The 24,091-nt window shown below is 42.0% G+C and overlaps 2 protein-coding genes across 2 annotated transcripts in view; both read right to left on the bottom strand.

Annotated features, from left to right (window-relative positions):
* The window catches only part of RARA (retinoic acid receptor alpha), a 224,639-nt gene extending 203,727 nt beyond the window's left edge, over positions 1-20,912 (bottom strand). Inside the window, exon 1 of the mRNA XM_063300687.1 lies at positions 20,681-20,912. The gene's annotated coding sequence lies outside the window, so the exon portion shown is untranslated. The remainder of the gene's footprint in view (positions 1-20,680) is intronic.
* The window catches only part of CASC3 (CASC3 exon junction complex subunit), a 437,671-nt gene that overhangs the window by 211,963 nt on the left and 201,617 nt on the right, over positions 1-24,091 (bottom strand). The gene's annotated exons all lie outside the window — the stretch shown is intronic.

Below are 24,091 nucleotides of genomic sequence, written 5' to 3'. Positions count from 1 at the left end.
GCTGGGAGGCAGGGATTGCCATCATTTCCTAAGCCATGTTGAAGCCTTAACTGGACTCAAAAGCTGCCCACCCCATTTCTAAAACACCATTTTTTTCTTTTTTAATTATTATTAAGGAGAGGCTCTTTGCAACAAAGAAATGCAGAATCTCTTGATGGTTTTCATTACTTTTGGAAGTTAATTATTAGGCTTTTTTTCTAAAAATATATATTTTTCTCTTTTTTCTTCTTAAATCATATTGTTGGATTTAAAGACTTTTGCTTGTTTACTGTTACTTTTTTCAAAGTTTGAAGGATTACAAAAGAATTACCCACTTCATTGAATTTGCGGAGCTGAGCTTTGATTTATCTACTTTCCCATGAGAAACAGCTTTATCTTTATATTTACACACACACACACACACAAACACGCTTAATAACACTTTTTTTCTGAAAGACAGCCTTTTGTCTAATATCCTTAGGCACTAGAGGGCGCCATAATGTTCCGTGGAGGGATATGGAAGATTTTAAAGATATTTTAAGGAGCTGTACCTCAAGGTTACTTATGCTTTGGACCATCTCTTAGAAAGTTATTTGGAAAATAAGGTCCTGGTCTCAAAGAAAAAAATGAGTAACATCCCAAAGCCAAAAAGTGAAGGGAAGAAGATTCACCTCTGGAATGTTAATTTTTAAGAAGGAAAAGCTTTGGGTGTAAAAGGAACAGAAATGGCCGCATTCTTGGAATATCGAGATCAAAGACAAGATTTAAGCCTCAAGGGATGGAAGGTCCTTGAAGATGAGTTGGACTTTACAAGGCAGGTCGAGGATTGCAAGGAGGAAGACTTGTGTGTAACATTGAAATATATACAGTAAATGCCTTAGTTTACTTTGAAGTGGGTTAACTGTTTAGTTGTGTTTATTAGGATGGTATAGTTAATATGTTTAACTATATAAATATTTTGATTAGGAGTAAAATTGTAATGAGGAAGGATAATATTTGATTATCTGTCTATTAAGGGGGGAATTTGTTTATGTTATAAAAATGTTTGTTTATATATATATATATATATATATATATATATATATATATATATATATCCATCCATCCATCCATCCATCCATCCATCCATTTTATGGGAAAAATAGTGTTTTAGAGGAAGTGTTATATTGAGAATAGAAATGTTTTATAGAAGTAATGCTCATTCCAGTTTGAACTAGAGTAATAGATTGATATTGACTTATTTATATCTTTGTTGTAGAAAGTCAGAAGTTGGTATGTATGTATTATGTAGTATGTAATAGTCTTTTTTGTATTTTCATGCTTTTTAGTTCCTTTTTTCTGTTGTAGTATACTTTATTTTATTACTTGTAGTTTTTATGTATTTGTTGAAAAACTTAATAAAGCTTCATTTTAAAAAAAGGCAGCAACAATCCATATTTTTTATTGTATGCCACCCAAAGTCACTTTTTCATGAGATGGGTGGCCATATAAACTTAATTAATTAATTAATTAATGAAATATACCCACTCCCTGCCTGGCTACATGTTCAACATTGACAAAAGAAGGTGCTTCCAACCTGATTGCTTAATTTTAGTAGTGGATATTTAATGACACCCTGGAGAAGATGCTGATGCTAGGGAGAGTGGAGGGCAAAAGGAAGAGGGGCCGACCAAGGGCAAGGTGGATGGATGACATTCTAGAGGTGACGGACTTGTCCCTGGGGGAGCTGGGGGTGTTGACGACCGACAGGAAGCTCTGGCGTGGGCTGGTCCATGAAGTCACGAAGAGTCGGAAGCGACTAAATGAATAAACAACAATTTAATGACAGGGTCAGACCTGGTTAATAATTTGGAGGAGAAACCACCAGGAATTCCCAGAATAGTAAACCAGACTGGAATTTTTTTAAAAAGTATTCTGTAAGAAGGCAATTGCAAACTATTTTTATGTTGTTGTCAAGAAGACTACCTGGGCATGGAGCATGAGGAATCTTTTCCTTTTTACCTAATGGAAATAACCCCACATTTTCTTTTTAACATTTGGCTTTGCTTTGTTTATGTCACAAAGCCATTTCAAGCGCACCATGAGTTCATGTGATCTCATTCCTTCCTCTTCTTTGGGAACTATCTCAGAACCATGCACTTACTCTCTCTCCTACTCCTGCTCCAGGGAGAAATGAACAGGATCAATACAATTACCATCTCTGGCAGTGTTTCTCAACCCTGGCAACTTTAAGATATGTGGACTTCAACTCCCAGAATTCCCCAGCCATATCTTAAAGTTGCCAGGGTTGAGAAACACTGGTCTGTGGTGTTTGTAGTAAACTGCATTTGCTTCTCTTGTTTAGCTAGCTCAGAATCCAATTGCCTTTTGCATATTAGCCACTCAGCCTGAGGGATAAGGAGACAATTGGCATTTGTGGAAGGCCCTTCAGTTTGTCACATGGAAGGCACAACAGCCAGCCCTGGGTTCAGAGCAGCTGTGGGAAACAACCCATCTCAATCCAAGGAGGCTTCAAACAGTTTTCATTAAGTAAAGGGATCACTATAACAAATGTTGGGAGTTCTGGACACTAACATGCTTGAACAACACACAGTTTTAAATCAGGACTTTGAGTTTTTATTCCTAGCTTCCCCAGAATGTGGCTCTGAGCCTGCAACTTCTTCAAAATCTAAGCCTCATTTCTTTAAATATTGATGCTGTGTTTTACTTCCTTTTGAGAGCACTTTCCTGATACTGTTTAACAAGAATTATCTAAACAGTCAGACAAGGACAAAAAACATCTTGCAGTTCAGTTTTCTTAAACCAGGAGTCCTAAATTGACATATCCCACCAGGTTCTGGAGAAGTATCTGTTTTAATCTGTTGCAGGAGAAAAAAAACCTAGAATGGGTCTTATGGTACCTTAAAAATCAGCAAATTTATTACTGCATACAAGTGAATTCCACAGCTGGGATTCTACAGAAGAGAAACACCAACTGCTTCAACAACCTACTCTGTAATGATGCTCTTACACTGTGGTTTCTTCTCCCCAGCAACAGATGCATTGATTTATCTAACAAAAAAACATGAATGGACAATTTCCATCTGGCTTTTTAAAAATTCTTCAAACCATCATTTCAACTCTCCCCCAAATCCTTCTAAGACTGGTACGCTACATAGAACAATTCCTAAAGAATCCACTCCTTACATAGGGCATTGCCTCCCAAATGTTAATGAAACCCAGCACATGTTTCTCATGTCCAATGCTGAATTGCCTGCCTTTAATTTGAACCCTTTCAGATGGTTTACTCACTGGGTGTTCACCAAAATCTCAGCCCATCAGGTTGCCCAATTCTTCTTGGATCAGAGCAAGAAGGAATATTCTTCCCCCTGAAAATTAAGAGATCCTGCTAGCCATTCACCCTATCCCATCCCAGCAAGCCGGCTGTCAGTCTTGATGGAGCCCAGCCTTCAAGACCCTTCCCAGCCAAGCTGGGAGAGAGTGGCATATTTATCTTTCCTACAAAGCAAAAAGCCTTTGGGACTCTTTGAAGCTAGCAAAGGGGCCTAGGCAGAGGGCAGCTGGCTGAAGAGCAGACTCGGGTGGAATATCCCCCCCCAACAGTTTATTCATCCCCATCCAGATTGCAAAGAATCCTCCTTTTAAAAAGCCCTTGCTATATATTCAACTAATTGTCCCCAAAACTTTGAACTGAGAACAATAAATAATGAGTAATAATAATTAAAGAGTTGGATTCTTTTTTCCAAAACTACAGAGTAATAAACTGGCTGGTATAGGAGAACTGCTTGTCTTCTTCATGCCCCCCAAGAGAGAAAAGAACCATCTGGAACTTTAAAGGAAGGCACCCTGGATTCCTGGCTCATGGCCAGCCTTCTGTCCTGGAGGCAGAAATGTAAGTCACACCCATCAATACCACCATTACCCTCAACCATACACGCTGTTTCAAGAGGACCGAAGTCCTGCGCTCATTCTAGAGAATAGCAAGAATTTGTTACCTCTTGGTATTGTTATTTGGTTTCTCACTGTCAGTCAGCATGGTCAAAAAATGTTCAAAAATACATCAGGTTAGTTAGTTAGTTATGACACTTTTGCAAACAAATTACAGCAATTACTACTCACCTGCTTGCTCACATATGCCTAAAGGAAGAAAAGAATCAAATACCTTCCAATTAATTAAAATTTCCCTGCCTGCTCACCTAAAATGTTTCTCAGTCAACATGGCCATGAAGTCTGGGAATCATAGTCCCGATATAGCTGGAAACCATATTGGGAAAGGCTCCTACACTCCCACAGCCAAAAAAACCCCACTATATCTTCCTACCATTCTTAAATGCAGCTCACAAAGCAATGAATGGGTGGCACTAAAAGTTACCAGGGTGGAAACATGTCTAGATGTGACTTTTACTTGGTTATTGGTTTACCCATTTTGTGGGCACTCTCTGTGTTACTGCTGATGAGCCCAACATTAGCTATTCCTAATTAAGCACATGGTATTATGCAAGCTATTTTCTAAATACTGGTTTCTTTCAGAGAAAAAAAGAATAGAGCTGCTGTGTTGTTCTAGAATTCAAATTCCTGTGGACTTCAGCCACATCCAAAGTTTGGGTTTCTCTTAAGATCTTGAAACACTCAATTTTGTCTGATTTGTCATAAAGTTAAGGATGGAATGCTTTATGTATATTAGCCAGAAATTACTGTCAATCCTTTTCATTTTTGACTGATGATTCATATTATCATGGTATTAAGATTAATATGTCTTAATCCCTGACTTGATTCTAATAGTAGTTTTTAAAATGCCAAATTGATATATGGCCATCTTTATATATTGTCTGAACTTAATGTTTTGATAGAATAATAGAGGAATGTATTGCTTTTTTCTCCTTTTTTCCCTCTTCTCTGATTCTGTTCGTATTTAAAAATAATGTAAATAAATAAAAACCAAAAAAAAAACCAACCCCACAATCTATAGAATTTAAATTCCTGTGCAAAGTTGCTAAGCTTCTTTGAAGATCCAGAAGGCCTCTTTGCCTGGCTGAAAAAGTGTGTTGAAAGAAACCCCAAGAGACGGTGCCTTCTGTATTTATTCCACCAGTTCCTGGGAGACTGATGAGGAAAAGCTCAAATTGGGGAAGTGAGGAAAGCAATCCCAAATAAACATATACAGGTAAGCAGAAATAGATACCTTATATTCCTTCTACAATACAGCTTTCCTCTTCAGGCCCATCCATCCATCCATCCATCCACACCAAGTGTCCAGCAGCCAAGAATGGTCCAAGTGTTTGCCAGATGTGTATACTCTTGCCCTTTCCCAAACTTGCCAGAATAATTCTGGACAAATGCATCTCTGTGGTCTCAGGATTGACAGAGACAAAAATAAGGAGTAAAATATATTATATTTTGTAAAAGGCATCCTTCAAAACATATTAACTATAAGGTATTGTATGTTGTAACTGAATGTCTGGACAAGAACTGACCTTCATCTCACTACACACTTTTCTGGGGTTCACTGGAAGTATACCATTCCTGGAACTCAATCAGTGGTCTCTCTGCTATAGTAATGCTTACACAAACAGAAGAAACACCATCTTCCTTTCTTTAAAAAGTGGAGGATGTGACAGTTCTAGGGTCCAATCCCTCCAGCCATGCTTTCCCCTAACTTCAAGTAAGTTGGATCTGGCTATGGATGCCTATTTACACTCTTCATGGGCTTAAGAGTTCTCTTCTCTGGGACTGATCCCTGGCAACCAGAAAAAAATTCTAGGTTCAGCCACCTCTCAAATAGAAGCAAATCCCAAAATATGTTGGTTTCCCACCACAAAAAAGAGAAGAGCAGCAATTGCATCTTCCTGGCTTCCTGAAGGGAACTGTGGGGGGCAGAGAAGATTCCTGGGATGGGTTCAGGGACCCACCAGCCCCAACATTATTTCTCTAATTCCCAGCCAGTCAGCAGGGGAGCGTTGCCTATGGATGTCCATCAGCAACTAGCACTCCTGGTTCCATCTGGAGCCCAAACACAATTCATCCAGCTGGAATAGATTTGTAGGGACAAGGACTGAACGTACAAGTGTGTGTGTTCATGTGTATATGAGAGAGCCACAAAACATACTTCACACCCACCCCTGGATACCCTTAGCCCATCTGGGAGAAACATGCAGAGAAATGTAAGCCCCTTCCTACCCAGGCCCATATTTTGGACACCAAGCTGCACAGCCAAGGAATCATGCATTGTCACTGGAATATGGGGAGAGAGTTGTCTGATTTTTTTGGCTCTCTAACTGCAGTCCAATCTCAGCCTCCTGTATCTGAGCATTACTCTTTTACAATAAGAAAACAAATCAATGTATTATTCTGGCACAACGCCAATTTCATAGAACGTGTTCTTCTCTATAAGTCCCCAGGAACTGAGTGGGGAATAGATTCTCCTTTATTGAGGGAGGAATTTGGGGTCCCTCCTTCCCAGCATCGCTTCTCCAGCAGCAGAGAAGCCAGCCGTGTGGAAAAGGCTTGCTGTCAGAAGAAATCTGGGCCATGCTGGTGACATCGCCACATGCAGTTTACATAAGGCAAGGGCAGGGGAGGACAGGTTGGAGAAGACAGGACAGGCAGAGGCGGGAGAAAAGAGGACACACTCTGGAAATTGGGGCCATGTGAGGAGAAGGCCGAGATGCCTCCACAGAGAGCAAATAGGACAAGGAGAAGCCTCAATCAAATACAACACAATATAGCCAGAGCTATTAGCTTGATGCTGATGCCATAGTGACTGCCAAATGGAAGTCTGGGTCCCGATAAGAGATTTATGACCTGCAGAAAGATTAGAGAGAAACAGCATGGAGTAACTCCCTGCAGGTTGATGGAAAAAGGCTTCATTCCTGATCTGGAGAAAAATTAGTGGGGTGTACGCAGGAAGCTATCCCAGATTGCAGCAATTTGATTATGAAGAAGAAAAAAATAATTTAAGACTGAGATTATACTTGAAGTGTACCTTTCTGCATTTTCTTTATTATCAATATCCAAATCTTGTGAGATTTTCTAGTGCCAATCAGAAACAGTGTTACAGCCAAACAAGCAATATTCTGAAGCACCTTTCCAGATTTAGTGTCCTCCAGATGTGTTGGGATAGCAGCTCCCAGAAAACCCCAGCCACCATGGACGTTGGCTACACTGATTGGGAATGCAGGAAGTTGACATACCAAGATTTCTAAAGGACACCAGGTTGAGGAAGGCCACTTAAAAGAACGAGTTTCTGGTCCAGGCCCTTCTCTAGCGTAGCTTGTAGGCTTCAGGTTGATTAAACTAGTTCCCAATTTGAAAAACTAAAGCAGTGTTTCTCGACCTTGGCAACTTTAAGCTGTGTGGACTTCAACTCCCAGAATTCCCCAGCCAACATTGGACTAAAGCCACTGGACTAAAGCCTTATGCAGGCATTCATTTCCAGCATAAGAAAGATTAAGTGAAGGAGGGAAAGCAGAGGTGCTGTCCTAACAGCCAGGAACCACGCTGAGACAAGGAATAGGTCTCTAGTGTTTATTTACTGCTACATAACAGAGAATCCTAACAAACTGAAGAAGCATGGGAAAACCCAGACATATAAACCCCAAAGGCTAAGGCGGGCCCGATCTGTGTCTCTTTGAATGGCCACCTAATTCCTCAGTACTACGCATGCGCTTTACAGCCTGGATGGGAGCCCCCTGCTCGCCATCCTCACTCATGACAGGTGCACACATCTCCCCTCAACATCCCCATATGACTGACTTCTTTGGAGACTGTCACACAATTAGCACAAATATCCCAAACAATTTGTAAGATGAATGGACATAAAGCACAAATTCTCAATCACAGGGGACTGCAAGCCTGGTCAGTAGAATTTCTCAAGTAGGTCTCAGTACCTGATTGGGCTCAGAAGCCAAGGAGGTTGGGTGTGGTTGCTACTGGGATAGGAGACCACGAGGAAATTCAAATGCTGTACACTAGACCAGGAAGTCAACAACACAGAGAAGAAGGCAATGGCAAACCACAGGTACTGTTGCCAGGAAATCTACATGGCTGGAACCATGAAGTTACATGGAGTCATGTTCCACTTGAAAGCAGCTTTACATTTTTCAACAGAACTTCTGTCTAATATTCTTTTTGCTCTTCACCCTCCTTAGCATGTTCTCCCATGCTCCATCCCATTTGGTGCTGAAGGAAAATGCCTGTATGGAACTGAAGAGATCAGTGTTTCCATAAATTACCAGCTTTCATAGACTGCAGCTCAGGGTTCCTCGTGCACTGGTTAAAAAGTAGTAATAATTGCTGGAGAGGAAAAGTGCCATAACAGTCAGGTTCCAGAGCAACAGTTGTGTTAGTGGCATCTTAAAAGAATCAGCTATCTATTATGGCACAAATTTTCATGGACCAATCCACTTCATGGAATCATCAGTTAGAAGGAATCTCATAAAGTCATTGGATGTCTCTCATAAGACTAGTGAGTTTCCACTCCATTCAGCTAGATCTGGATATGTGAATAAATATCCAGTTTATACATACAAGCACATACAACCATATATGATATCTTGGCAGAAAAGTCCTGGCATGTGTGTGTGTGATGGTATATTTTCAATACTATAGAAAATATAATTTTAGAACGAAAATAAAAGCTTTTATTTTATGAGATTATTTATGTCAAATGGATTTGGAGTGTGTGTGAAGAAGGGAGCAGGTTAAAATTGTGTGATACTGTCTCACCAGCATGCACACACCCTGCTTCTAACTGGCCTAGCAAATCTTGCTACCTGGGAATATTGTACTATAGCGGCCTACCAACTGCTCCTCAAGTAGGCTATAGCACTAGTGATTCCTAGCAGTCACGGCCAGGAATTGGCAAAGCCATGATCTCTGCAGGGCAGCATCATCATGATAGAAGATGGAGGCCTATTGTCTTTGTGTGGCTTACCAACTATTTGACAGAGTAACAGGGAGGCACACCTTTTAGGCCTTTCAGCTAAAGAGGGTGACAGCAATGGTGGTTAGATTTCTCACATGACTAGAAGTGGGTAGAGAAGCAAGTAGGCCACAAGTCAAAGCCAGAGTTTGAAATATGTGCACTGGGTACAAGTATATCCACTGTAGCATGTGTGTGGCTTCTCAGCACTTTTGCAGGGCCACCAGCTCTTAAGACAAACTCTAGATTTTGGCCTGACAGTTATTGGTAGATGGAAATCAAGATCTGCAACTACGCAGGAGCTTCCAGAACGCCTCCAACCTTCAGAAGAGAGAGCAGAGTACTTTGCTAATTGCCTGCCTCTTACCTGACCCAGGTCCCAATGCCCCTTGCCTTTCTAGGCTCCATTCCACAAAAGGCCACCTTGGAGGTCATTTGACTTGGGACGGAAACTGCAAAATGGCCTGCCATTCATCAAGTGCCCCTTTTTGTTCTGCCGTCTTAGAATCAATCTGTCCCATCCTTGAAATAATTGATGGCTCCTTTCCTGCAGAGCCTACCATCCTGGCTAAGTTCATCTCACGATGGGTATGCCCCCTCATCCCAATGTAGCTCCATCGGTGAAGCTTCAGCCATGCAATTAATACCAACCAGCCCCTTACTATTGCAACCTTTAAGCAAGGGAGGTGGGCTGGGGGGGCAAGTCTCTCTCTCTTCTCCTCAGCCTGCTCCCCCTCCCCTCCCCACTACACTCCCAACCCCCAACAGACTCCCCCAGGGAGCAGTTGTTTATGAGCTTCTGGTGAGGGAATTGATGAACGGTTCCTGAGGGAGGGGGGCAGTTTCCGCCGCCAGCGGGAGTGAATCAATTTGCGCCATCGATTCTTCACGCACTGCGGCAGAAACGGGAGCAGAAGAGATGGCGGGAAGATGAATTCCCCTGCGGTCAGTTAGCTTGCACCAGGCCAGGCCACAAAGAGACCCCCCTTCGCAACACAAAAGCACAGCACCACAATGCACACACACACTTTCCTCTGTCCCAAGCACCGGGGCTGAGTGCATCAGCACTGTCCAGCGATGCTGCCGACAGCTTTCCAAGCTTTCAATGCCTACCGAGGGACAGGTCTGTCCCAAATATTAATGGGGGAAATTAAAAGGAGGCAGGAGGGGAGGGTTGCACAAATTAAATTCAAAGCAAAAACTCCCAGATTCTCTTCCCGGCTTTAGGGAAAAGGAGAATGGGATAGAAATGGGTTATAGGTATGAGGCAGAGATTCAGAGTTCTGTCATCAACCATGCCAAAAATGAGATCTATATTTTCGAGTGGGGAGTCAACACTGTCTGGAAACAAGGTCCAGTGGGTTGAATCAAGGAAGCAGCAAGCTAAGAAGCTTGCCAGCTCCGATTCAGCTGTCTGCTTCATTTTCTGAGGAGAACTAGGCCTATTTCTTGATTTTGCTCCATTTTTTTTAATCTGCAACCCACTATCTCCTGAGAATTTGGGTTTTGGAGAGAGTCAGTGTTGCTGGGGAAGATCTGGGAGAAACATCCCAGGCCTCAGCCAGAATCATCTAACCTTGTGCCCTCCAAATGTGTAGTCATCCCAACACATCTGGAGGGCATCAGGTTGGGGAAGGCTGCCCAGGCCATGTATCAGGGTCAATATCTCTGGGTCCTGTCTAGACATAGCAAATACTTCTGTGTGGGGGGTGGGGGACTGAGGTTGAATTGAATATAGAGGAGAGAGAAAAGGGACAAAGCAGTCTTGATTTGGAAGGAAGAAATGGATTTAGCTGGCTTTGGTCAACACAGAAGATTACTTGTACATGGGGTTCAAGAGGAAAGACCAAAGAATGGCAAAATAATGCAAAGCTCACATCTAAGCTGAAAAAGAAATGGATTGGTAAGGCAGCAAATGTTAAAATGAAAAAAGGAGGCAGAGTCTGCACTAAAACCCTGATAATTGTTAGAGTCACATGATAATTTTGAGCACTTTGCTACTTTCTAGTCACACTTTCTCATCTTCTGTAAAATGGAAAGTGGCCATTGACCTCACAGGGCAGCTGCAAGGAAGATTGAGATTAAGAGAATTTAACATGTCCCATATACAATTGAAAGTATGCTTTGTTTTCACTATTGCAAAACCATCATCGCTTGATGCAGCCAGTTCTGGAGTACAGAATTGTGTGGAAACTCTTAGCCCTAAGATTAATTGTGACTAAGGCAACTACCTCAGGTGGCAGTGCTGAGGAGGGGACAACAGGGGTTCCTGTTATGGAGTCCCAACATTGGGTTCTACATGCCATAAGGCTGCCCTGCACACCCTAAATTAGCCTTCTCCCTGCTGGTGTAATGGAGGAGATTGTTCCATTTTCAGTGTTGATGTGAGTTTCTGCTCATGTTTTTTTGCCTCAGGTAGCATGCTGTCTTGGGCCAGCTCTGCAGAACAGACTGAAGAGGTGAAAGCTGAACAGGTCACCAACATACAGGGTTATCCAATCTGTTATGGACAGAAAAATATGGAGAATAATATTCAGAAAGCAAATCAGATTACAGCACCAGCATTTTAGGAAATCCTTCTGTTGAGGGCATCTTATGCTATGACAACCTGAGTTTTCTTTCATATAGTACCATGGTCAGTTTATTGTTTAATTTAAAATACTTCTCCCTCACCTTTTCAAAGGAAGAATTTAATAAAGACTCAAAACAGTTTGGAATTAAGAACACAATGAACAATAAAGGTCTTGCAGCAACAGAGTAAACCTCAACTCAAATACCAGGATGACTAATAGTCCATTAAGCAGCTCATCAACAGCTTCAGAGAAGAAAAAGGGTTTGATTTGACACCTCAGAGATAAAAGGGGAAGTGCTACACAATGTCTCAAGAGAAAGTGTTCCACAATCAAGGTACTGCTACAGAAAAGAGCCAGTGTCTTATGTCTACCTTTCTCACTTTGGGTGGGGGCATACCCAGTGCAGAACCTCAGGGGGTAACCTCAGCAGTTTCATCTGAAGAAAGCTGGCTAACTTGCTTCCAGGCATTTGAACTGTGTAGGTTAAAGACCAGGATTTTTAGCAGATTTTTAGCTCTGTACCAAGAAAGAACGAGAAAGAAACTGCCTCTCTTCTCCCAAGACCAGCCCAAGACATAATCTTGCTTTGAGGGAAGCATCTACAACCATTCCACATACAGGCAAACCTACCACTAGGATCTCTTTTTCTCAGAAAGTAGAGTACCAGTTGCAGGACTTCTGAGCACTACATCATCTTTTATTTTCAACTTAGCACCTCTTCTCCAGCCTCCTGCCCTAGAACCTACCCTATTCCACATACATGATGTGGCCTCACCTCTACACTATATGGAGGAGCTGACTAGTTATTAGCTCCGTCTTACTTCAACACTGGTGGCCTTGTCCACTACACAAGGCTAGCAAGCTAGTGTAGAGGCCTGCATACACAGCTTCCCTACTGAGGTCGCCACTTCCCTCAGTCTCACAGTAGGACTGGCCCTGCTTTCACAAGCATGGTTAATGCTGACTGCTTCCAAATCAACCCTTCCACAACAACTGCACATTTGGGTGTGCCCTCCAGTTCAGCTGCCTCTTCACCAGGACCAGTTGTTATGCCCAATGATGGCAGAATCTCTAGGCCCGCCTACCTCTTTTTACTATGTCTTAGCTTTTTGTTAAGTAAGGTTCTGAGAAGAGGAAAGGCATAGGTTGTATGTCCTCTGCTTCAGTTCTTGCCCCATAATCTTCTTCCTAGCGGATGCAGTTTTGCTCAGGGACTCCCCAGGGCAAAGCTACTAGTCTCCATAGCAGCAAGGAGAATGGTGGGCTGTGCCAAGCAGCTGGCACAAACCCCGTTCCCTGAAGAGGCCAGAATCCTGATCTGAACCTGGCATGTATTTCCTTTCCTCCTTGCTCACCTCTTAGTCTGTCAAGCACGTACTGCACACACACTGGGGACCGTGTACTATAAATAGCCACCAGGGGATGTTATCCGCTTAGGAGTGGAGTGAATGTGGCTCAGCCTGAGAGCCGGTGAAGAGCCAGAACTTCTGGGTTCTCTCTGCAGCTTCGGGGAGGGTCAAAATCAGGGATGCAAGGAATGCAAGAACCACAGTTTTGGAGTCCTTTAGAATATGACAGCAGCAGGGACTTTGGGTACAAATGCCAATTCAAGAAACAGTATCTCTGGTCTCTTGGGGACAAAACTAGAGTTAACATGGAATTGCTGAAATAGTTACTGAAAATTGGCATGTCAGGATTATGGGGCACAGCACCTTAATGAGGGGATTTCAGCATGAAACTTCTGGAAAGCAAGTGTGGTCTCCTGGCTTAGAATGTAGGTCTGCTTTTCTGGAATTAGAGAAGGGTACAAATGGGTTAAAAGCAAAATATTCCTAAAGCCAGCAAGGCTTCTGTATCTCATGGCGAGTTCTGATAGGTGGAAGAAGAATTCCCCCCCATTCCTGGAAAGCAAGCTTATGCTGATTTTAAGATGGTCCCATTCAGAAAAGGGCCTTGTGGATAGCAACTAGTTAACTCTTGGCTGGGAATTCTCCCCCTCCCCAAGTTTCCCTCCCAATCAGGCTCCAAGCCACAACCTTCGCTGGCTGCCAAGTTGGAGAAAGGTCAGCAAGACATAGAGGCTAGCTGGCGGGGAGGGAGGGGTGGTGGCGCTGGGGCATAAGGCCAGGAGAGCTGGGCCCAAGTTTGAGTCCAGGATGACCTGATGAGGCTGTGGCCACATAGAGGAGTCCAAAATCACATCGAAGGAACACTTTGTGAGACACAAAGGCTGAGTCCACGCAACATGCTAAACAGGTCAACAAAACACAGTTGCTGGGTTCACATAGCATGCGATGTCCAAACAAATACATCATATTAGGGCTTAATGTAACGGCCAGGTTCGTACAACTTATGAAGTCAATGGCTGGGTTCCCTCTATGGACTGAACCACAGAACTACCTCAACTTCATTTTAGCTTAGGCTAACACACTGTGGGAACCCATCCAGGGAGATATATCCAAAATCCACAGTGAAGGACTATATTTATTGGAACCCATCAAATTGCTATAAAAGAGTGCAATTCTTCATTGCTCTAGGCAGCCAAAGACAAGGCAGAAAAATAACAGCAAATATAAAAAATAAAAGACAAAATATTACAACCGTGGAAATGCATATGGCCAGTGTGCCTCTTTCTTTTTTAAAAAATTGGGGGAACTGAGGAGGCTGACCAGGGATCTACTTAAAATCCAGCTACTGCATCACTCTGTCAGACACACATGCCCAACCCCAGGGTCCCTACCCCAAAGCGGTTCTCCGTTACACTTAGCAAGGGCGGCACCCAGTGGCTATTCTGCCTTATCACAGCTTCCCTTTTCCCCTTCTTCAGGCTCCTGCCCCTCCACAGAGGCCCCCTGTGATATTCAAAATCACTTTCTAAAAAGGTGCGAAGGCTAACCACTACTAGGAAGCAATACCCCCAAGTCAGAAGTCAGCCACCATTTCAGTGCTCAAAGCCTTTGCTCCTGTCCACATGGCCCATGCCCGCAAGTGCCAGCATCTGCAATTTCTCTCATCCTGACATTGCAAACACAGAACATACAGTAAAGAGCGGTAGCTTCTGTGCCAACTTTTTAACTTTGTCTCAACATGCGTGCTAATGCTGAACCACTTACGCAAGCCCCACTGCAGACAGATGCAAGTCTGTGTTAATTGGAGTACAGATTGGGCAGGAACACTCTAGCAATACGTTACTCAGTTGAGATTTCAGAGTATATATCTTACAAGCCTTCCTATTCCTGGAACTCCCTCCCAGAGTATCTGTACTGTGCCACCCCAACCTCTCCCTTTCTTCAAAATCTGTTTTATATAAAACCTTGGATGCTTTGCATTTGATTGCCTATAACTTGTTTCCCTTGCCCACCCTCTTCACAAAATCATAGGAGAGTTGGAAGGGGCCGTTCAGGCTGTTGAGTCAAACACACACCCTCATTCAGTGCAAGAATCCAAATTAAAACATCCTACAGTTGGCTTTACAGCCTTTGTTTGCACATACTAAGGCAAAGGGGAATACACCATCTCTTTCAGTAATTGGTTCATTGTTGAACTGCTCTTCTGTTAGGAAAGTTTTCTTAACTTTCAAACAGAATTTGCTATCCTATAATTTAAAACCATTATTCCATATTCTCTAGGATGATAAGAAACGATCTTGGCCTTTAGACTGCAAGTTGCTCAGGGCCAAGAGCTCTCTTGAAAGGGGTAATATTATGTAGCTAAACTACAACAGCATTTTAATATTTAACGTGTAATTACATTATCATTTTTAATTGTACCAGACCACTGAGAAACCTTTGTATGTGTACCAAGAGAGAAGGAACTGGTTATTCCTCCTTTCCCATAAACACACCAATGACAACAAGTGCTTGGCATAGTTCCTACTAAATCATTGAATTTAGTGACCTATTTGGTTAAACCCAAGAAAAGATATATTTGAGGCCAGGAGGGAAATTGGTTCTAATAGTTAAAGCAGCTTCCTCAGTCAGTGTTTTCTAATGAGATGATCTATGGTTCCAGCAATATGATGGGATAGATAGCCCAACACATCTAAGGAACATGGAGAAGGGGAAGGTAGAGGTGAACACTGTAGAAACTCAATTAAGGTACAATAATCATTAAAATATGCAAAAAGAAAATCCCACTTTCTCTCTAATCCAGAGAGGAGAAAAGATAGCCAAGAAGCCTCTGGCAGCCTCAGCTCTTCTTTTGTGGCACCCAGAATCTCTTTAAAATCATGAGACGGGAAATAATTTTCCAGTTAAAAAGAAAAATTGTAAGAGAAACATAGCTAATGATGGTGGAACAAAATCAGATATGGGTGGATTTGCAGCTTTGTAGAGCTAGTCTTCCTTTTCAGACACACAAACATGGACACAGACATTAGAAGCTGAAAAGGCTTCCAGGGAACAAAAACGGTCCTGCACCATCTGTAAAGTCAGAAGATGTTGAGGACCACAGTAACTTAGGCAGAGCTACAGATGGCATTCAAGCCAGAGGATCCCCACTGTGACCACAGACAATTTTTTCTTCTACTGAATGCAAAGGTATGAAGGGGTTTTCACTACAGCTGCCGAGTTCCTCAAGCTAACATGGATCTCTTTGCTCATTGTGACATTTCCTTTGTAACACTGCAGCTGCCAAAAACCTTTGCACTTGAGTGTCAGGATGCACTTATCTGACAAAACGCCATGAGCTTGTATCTCCAACAGTTGTTGAAATACATTCCATTATTCCAGCCAACATGGCTTGTTATCAGGGATGAGATATATCCCAGTATCATCTGGGGACCCTCACTTGGAAAAGCCTAGCATTGAAATCAACTTTTCCCAATCTGATGTCTTCTTAGATGGACCAGATGTCATCTTGTATAAATCCTTGGGTAAGAATTAAAATCCAACATCTGGAGGGCACCAGTTGGAGAAGACTATTCTAGAGACTGACTCTGGCATTCTTACAGTTTATAAGCAAGTGGACAGCAAGTGATCAGTCTGTATTCCCTGTGCGTCTTTTTCCAGATGGCCTCTCCCACCCTCCCTACTGCCAATTTCTCTCCTTAAAAGCCAACAAAGTGTTTTTCAGCTGTCAGATCTGATTAATTCACACACAGGGATTCAATTGGTCAATTGAAACCACAGAGACCCAGAAGCAGTGAGGAGGAGGAGAATGGACAAGCCACCCATTCCCTCCTCCTCCTCCACTTGTTCTCCCAAAAAGCCCAAGAGAGCTTTGACCTTCCATGGAATGGAAGTACTTGGGCCCATGGGAAACTTCCACACTCTACTTAGTGCTAGTAGTAAGAACAGAGATGCCGTGCACTACAGAAGAGCAGCCAAGCTTTTTAAAAGTCCGTGTAAAAAAAAATAAATCCTCTTAGATACAAGTATAAAACCTGGGCCCCCAAGATGGTTAACGAACTTAAATTTTTAATAAGATACAACAGGAAAAGTATTAAACTCATGATGATTAGAAAGCAACCATAATCATAGTTAATTGAAATATAAACATAATGGTATTTTTGCCCTTTCTGGAAGTGTGGTCCTCAGATGCCCAGAAGAAATCATACAACTCTGCTCCAGGACATTGCTAGATCTGGAAGAGAAGTTCTGAAGAACTTGAATGCTTGCACACTATTTTATGTCATTTTAATTGATAGACACACACCCCTATCTATCTTCCAGCGGAGAATGCAGAAAATGGGAGACATTGGTCTTTGAAAGGAAACCTAAAAAAACCTTTTATATCAGCTGCTCCCTGAACTTAGACCCATCTTCAAGATAAATTCAGACACATCACCTAGTGCTGGCACAGTCAGTGACCTAATACAGGAATGAGCCACCATAGCAGACAGAATCTTCATACAGTTGTCAACTAAATGCTTTTCTCACCTTTTGACATGAGTCAGGTTTCTGCTTCAAAATACATGAAGTAGGAAAATCGTAGGAAGCACAAAGTGTATTTCTTATCCCACTGTGGGTTTTTCTCTCCCTTCTCCCTACAGCAACCACTACTACACATATACATATAAGAACACAGGCAAGGGTTTCAAAAGAGAGGGCTTATTTTCTTGCACATCTTTGTTCTAATGATTTCTGTTTGATGGTAAGGCAGATGCCACTCTCAAGCTGTAACTGCATTACACTGTTTATACATTTGCAAAATAGGTTGAATTGTAAATTAAACAAATGAGCTGGGCTCACACAATACATGAAACCCCAAAATACCTAACCAAGATTAAAACTAACCAAGCTTAACATGTTATGCAGATACAATCATTAAATCTTTGACCTAGTGAATTGTGTTAAGCACATCCATCCTCAGTGTTCCATTTATACTTTAAAAATTAGTGACATTCGAGACAACAGAAAATACAGTTTCAACACAAAAGCTATATTTTCATTAGAACAGGTTGCATGGAAACATCATAAGATATAAAAAACAGCCTTTTTAACTAACTCAAAAACATATAGTCATGTAGCATTTTTAGTATACCCCACAAATTGATGGATTAGAGTCCTTTCCAGTTTGTTCATCTCAAGCATTAAGAAGAAACCAAGTGGAGAAGCATCATGGCCCACCATGGTGATCTAATTCTATCTGGTGCAGTATTTAAGCCCAGGCTTTAACAATTACAGCTTCGATCAATTAGAGAACACAGAGCCACTCACTCAAGGCTTCTCCAGCAAACATAATGGCCCAGTTTCCACCTGACAATGGTGCACTACTTTCAGTCTGGCAGCTAGCCATCCTTTAGTCCTCATTCCTTGTCCTGAAAGGTAAGATAGTCCAGGCACCCCTGAAACAAGGCTAAAGCTTCAGGTGTCCTCTCCTTCCACACTAGAAAGATTGAAGGAAGACTGATGTCCAGCAGGCTCAGTAGAGGTGCCATATGTGCAGATATTAACCTAAATGATGCTACTGGCAAGTGCAGGTGGGACCATATGGAAGAGGAGAGTTTGACAAGGCCCACAGGCTTTCAGGTTAGCCAGCTGTGCTCTATGGGAACAGACATTAATGTAAAGAAGGAACTTTGTCTTAAATAACCTGGTATCATCACACAGGCTGATGTTTCTCTCCCATCAACAGAAGAAAACAAGCACTTCTCCCAGCTCTGCTGAGTTTCAGCTCTCCCCTTTGCAAAACGAGGTAGTTGTGAAGCTATAATGCCACATAATTCAGAAAAAGAACCTTTATACATTGAATGATTTAGTGCAAAAAGCATCCCAGTGACTACCAATACACTGTATATATTTATACTCTACTTAACCACTAGCAAAACAAAACAATTGGTAAGTAACTGAATCAAGCAATGATCCTCCTCTATCCATACCACTGGATACATCTCGACAAGAGTAGCATAAACTCTTGCAGTCAGTTGGCATGTCATCCTTGAGATACATTGGATAACTCCCATCATCCTCAGCCAAATAGCTCTTACAAATTTGTTCTGTATATGATCACAGTATAATTAGGCAAAGTCCTTCTTCTCAACTTCCCAGCTGTTATTCCCCAAATCTCACTTTCTCCATGATTAGAACCTAGTTTTAAAGGACTGTATTTGAACTACTGCAGCTATTGATCTGAGTTATTTCACTAATTCTGTTTAAACATTGCAAAAATCTCAAAGTCCTCCCTTCTTTTGTTAGACTTCATCAATTATATTATAAGGTACACCTGTATTCAGTTGTTCATATTAACTGGGGGGAATCCTATACCACCCAACTCCACCCTGATAACCATCAAAGAGGTTAGATTATGACTCCCATCATCTTGAATGAGCATGGCCCATTGATGAGAGCTATATCCCAAGGCCTCTGGAGAAAACCTAGTTGGAGGAGGCTGACTTATGCACCAAATTCTAGAGAACATGATTAAAATTGACAGGTGAAGAAATGTTGAAGTCACATCTGTTTTTCTCACAAAACTAGCAAGGAAGAACTGTACTTCCATTGGGACTAATCTTGATTCCTCATCCATCAATGGAAGAAATCTACTTTCATTCCTGTTAGAACCCAAGCAGGGGTCTTTGAGGTTGTCTAGGAACAGCGTACATAGGAAGTAGATAGTCCCAGTTTCAGAAGTACCTCCTTAGAGATTTGAAGTAGGGAAGGATGTAGCCTCAGAACTGAGTGTGCAATATTTTACAATTTTATTGTAAACTGTCCAGAGTCCCCCTTTTTGGAGGGAGATGGGCAGTGACAGAAATTTGAATAAATAAAATAAATACATAAATAAAAATATAGCTCCCAGTTCCTACATATATAATTCATCTAGCCTATTTTCCTTAGAAAACTAGCCACTATCCAGATAAATTTTATTGTGCAATGCGCTCGGTGTCTCAATTGTGCTCCCTTGCAACAGATCTATAAACAATTGGGGCAAATAAGCAAAGTAGCACCAGCAAACTTTTATTAGGACTGAACTCTGAATCCAGTCTTGACTCCAGAGACCCTTCCTGAGCTCTACAGGCCTAAAGAACTTGGGTGGGGAAACCCTGTTGCATGCTATCAACTCCATGGGTTGTCTTGACTTGAAATACTGCATCTATAAAATGGAAGTAATCACTTTAAGCTATTTAAAAAACAAATGTGCAGCCTGCCATTCCTCAAAGAATACAGAACAGACATTTATACGATTATCCCATTACAGTATTGAGATTCAACTTACAGTTGCTAGTCCCAAGTTGTTCTTGATTAAACTCTGACCTCTGCTGCCTGAGCCCATTAGGTTCAACGATGCTAACCTATCCCCAGCATTTTTTTTCCCCTTCAGGACCGGGAAGAAATCGGGGAGAGGGGAATGAATTGCATCAAACCAACCCATGTAAAGTTGAAACAGGATTCTACCGCATGCCAAGCCCATCCCAACTTTGCAAGCCACCTCCGTGCTGACATTCCCTGCTAAATGGGGAGGGCTAAGAATCCCATCGCTGACTTGAAGAGAGGTTTTACGAGTGTTACACAAGCCGTGAAACCCACAGCTCCAGCCATCCTCTTCCCACGCACAAGTTTCTGGTGGGCAGCGGCGCTTACGTCGGCAGGAGCATCTGCTATCTGGAAACCCCTGAAGGCAGAGGAAGGGAAGATCAGACGGGGGGGCGGGGGCGGAGGTTCTTATTAAACGAAAAGCGACAAGGCATTCTCTTTCCACCCTGTCAATGCGTGCTTGTATTTAAGTATGGTCTACGGTAGGGAGAGAGAGACGACAGGCGGCTTACCTGGGCCAGGATGGGGGCCGCCAGGGGAGCTGGGTCTCCTCAGATCCTCGGGGAAGCCCTTCTTGGTGAAAACAGGATTCCCCCTCTGTCTCGCTCAGGGTATGGACTGTCTGCTAAGCGGCGAGCCAAACCCCGCTCCCACTGGGTCCTAATACCCTTCTACAACCTGGCTTGGTTCTCACAGTGGCCACAAGGCAGGGAACGGCCCTGCTCTGGGTTTGTTTTGGAACTTTCTTTCCATATCAAAGGTCACTTGGGGAAGAAACAGGGATGCGGCGGGAGGAGAGGACAAAGTTTGCTGCCACAGATCGGCGTTGGAAATCAATAAAGGAAGCTGATGAAACCGTTCGGCGACCTGCCCGTTTCCCAGGCAAGCCGGGCACGCGTTTTTACAGGGAAGGACTGCTCCCCACCCCTGAAACGAGCGCTCGTGCAGGTAAATCACACGCTTTTTATAGGTCACCCTGGGTGCTATTACTCCCACCAGAAAGGAAAAACGCAAGCCCCCCGATCTCTTGAATTTCAGCCATTTTGAAGGTGATCCGTGGGATGGATTTAAAGCAAAACGCGGTCTAGCATTGTTACCCGTTTCATAATTACTGTTACTACCGTAAGACTTCCTCCAACTACTCCTGTTTGCCTGCAAGCAAAGTAGTACTACTGAAAATGACTTTAGATTCTGTCTCCGTGAGATGCAATGATCATGCCAGGAGCCTTTCCCCCTTCTCCCCCCCCCCAACTTTTATAAGAGAGAACATGTGTTCTAAAGTAGTGCATAATACAGCTTTGGTGAGTACCTGTGTAAAAATAATTTAACTGTTTTTATTGTTAGTCGTTCTATACAAATAGTGAAATACATTTTCTATAACGTATAACATTATTTTCGGTGTTCATGCTGCTGCTGCTTGCTGGAAAATCCTTGTAAGGTCCAGCAGCCAAAATAGTTACTCTAGTAACTGCTCATACATGACTTAATTTATTCATCATTTTATTCATTTGTATTGCGTGATTTTAAAATAATTTATTGTCCCAATAAATTTATTTTATACACTTTTATGTATTGTTTTTGTGATTTTTATGCAACAACGCAGCATTCTGCTATGCCATACGAAATCATTTCTTTATTATTAATCAAAGGATTTCAGTGAGTTTAGCTACTTCGCAATTAAAGATTATTATTCCATCCCATCCCATCTTGCTGCTTGGTGTGCAAACCCTGTTTAATTAAGAGCGATTGTCACAATCAGTATATTTACCATCATCTGCCATACTTGCCAAATCACCATGGAGGGAATGGCTTACCTTGATGTTTGAACCATATCTGTTCCTGAAATGACTGGTGGCTCTAGCAAGAAAACATTTTCCAGTGGTATTTCAGGAAACGTTATGTCTTTGACAGGCAAAGAATCTTCTGCATCTGGCAAGAGATCCAACGGCAGGAAAGTTTCCAGAGAGAAAATGTGAAAATCTCATACCCAAACCTGGCCTGTTTGTATAGAGCCCATGGTGAATTTGAAGACTAATTCAGATTAAGGAACAATGATGACTAGGTTTAAGCAACTTAACGTTTAAGCAAAATGGGTGTTTTGCTTAAAGATGAATGTAAGTTCAAAATAATGGTCAGATTTCTTATTAATTTTTAAGAAATGGGGAGTCATCCGTTGTTTGCTTGTTTCTTCATTTCAGCAACTTTGGGAAGTCAGGTGCAACCTAATACCACTCTGCACCTGACAAGACCTAGTTTGCATGTCTGTCCTCCCACATTCCAGCTAAGACTGAAACTAAACAGACATGATTTGAACAGCAGCCACCCTGCCCCCCATTTCTGCTTTTCATCTTTGTCGATGAAATGTCTGCAAACTCAAAAGTCTGTACTGTACAGTACAGTTTTGAGACATGCTGTTAGCCTCATAAAATAATTAAAAGACAGAGGCTTACAACAAACTGAAGCATGCAAATGTGCAGCCCAGGAACACACAGGGTCTGGTAACATCCCCTTTGTGGCCCTCAGAGTGAATGCAATGCAGCATTCAAAATTGAGGGGGGGGGTGTTTTTGATTTGGGTGTTAATGGACAAAATGGGTTCCTTAAACCTTGCAAGGTCTCAAGGCTCTCCAAAACCATTGCTGATTTGTGGAACAAGACCCTCAACCTGCCAAACAAAGCCTAATGCAGTCATTTTGCCAACAGAAATTACTACTTCAAAAGGCATTTAAAAATGCAGTTGGCAACAATCCGGTTCATCACAATCCATTAGGTAATTCAACAAATATTTTTGCAGTAAGTTCACAACAAATTATAGAATGCATTTCTTTAAATGCAGGGCAAACTTCCCTAGGGGTTGCATTGCCACAGGGCAAACATAGGGATTCAAAGTCCCATCAGTGGGCTCAAGGACATCCAACAACTACTTTGATACCATGCTGAAATGTTGCCCCTTCCTTTTATCCATTTTGTCTCTTTTCTCTAAACCTTGGATTCCAAACTTCATATAACAAGGCACTTCCTCATTGTTAGGTTACTCTAGAGCAGTGTCTCTCAACCTCGGCAACTTTAAGACGTATGGATTTCAACTCCCAGAATTCCTCAGCCAGCACACATGGAAGAATCATAGGTTGTTGCACTGCTGGGAAGTTCACCCAGTAGAAATAGGCCAAGCTGCATCTTTCAGACACCATCTTTGTAGAGTAGGGATGGCCAAGAATTTTACTGAATTGTGGGAGCTGAAATGAGCAGTTAATACTTTTTAAAATGCTTAAATGTTGAAGCTGTTTACTATGGAGAAATGGGCCAAAATCCCTAAAGTGGCATGACAGCCTATCTGGCTGCACTTACTACCAGTTACTGGGTATAAGGGGACAATGGTTTGTTTACACCCAGGCTCATTGTATGTTCAATGACTTAGATATACAACCTTTCTCAAAATAAAGGACAGCAAGGAGTTTTCATAGAACTATAGCTTTTAGTGGCATTTACAAATCAAGATGGGAAGAATTCAGAGTAAGTGAACTTCCCCCAACTAAAAATGTAGGGGGGGGAACAGTATCAATCTAGTGTTTTTCAAACTTGGCAACTTTAAGAAGTGTGTATTTCAACTCCTGCTGGCTGAGGAATTCTGGGAGTTGAAGCCCACACATCTTTTTTTTAAAAATAAGAATTTTATTTTTCATTAAGTTTCAAGCAAAGATAAAAGCTACAGAAAAAAAACCTACAAAGAAAAAAAAAAAAAAACTAAAGTGTGAAAACACTAGACAATTTTTTTTAAGTTACAAAAAGAGGTGACTTCCAACTTCTAACAGCAAGGATATTCAAAAATTTCCATAATCAATCCCTTACTCTATATTAAACCAAAATCCCATTGTTTCTATAAATCATTCCATTGGCACATTGTAAATGTCACTAAATACAGTT

This window comes from Candoia aspera, chromosome 4 (genome assembly GCF_035149785.1).
Source record: "Candoia aspera isolate rCanAsp1 chromosome 4, rCanAsp1.hap2, whole genome shotgun sequence".
In the NCBI taxonomy this organism is placed as follows: Eukaryota; Metazoa; Chordata; class Lepidosauria; order Squamata; family Boidae; genus Candoia; species Candoia aspera.
Note: the sequence above shows the minus strand (reverse complement) of the source record. Positions and strands in the feature narration are given on the sequence as shown.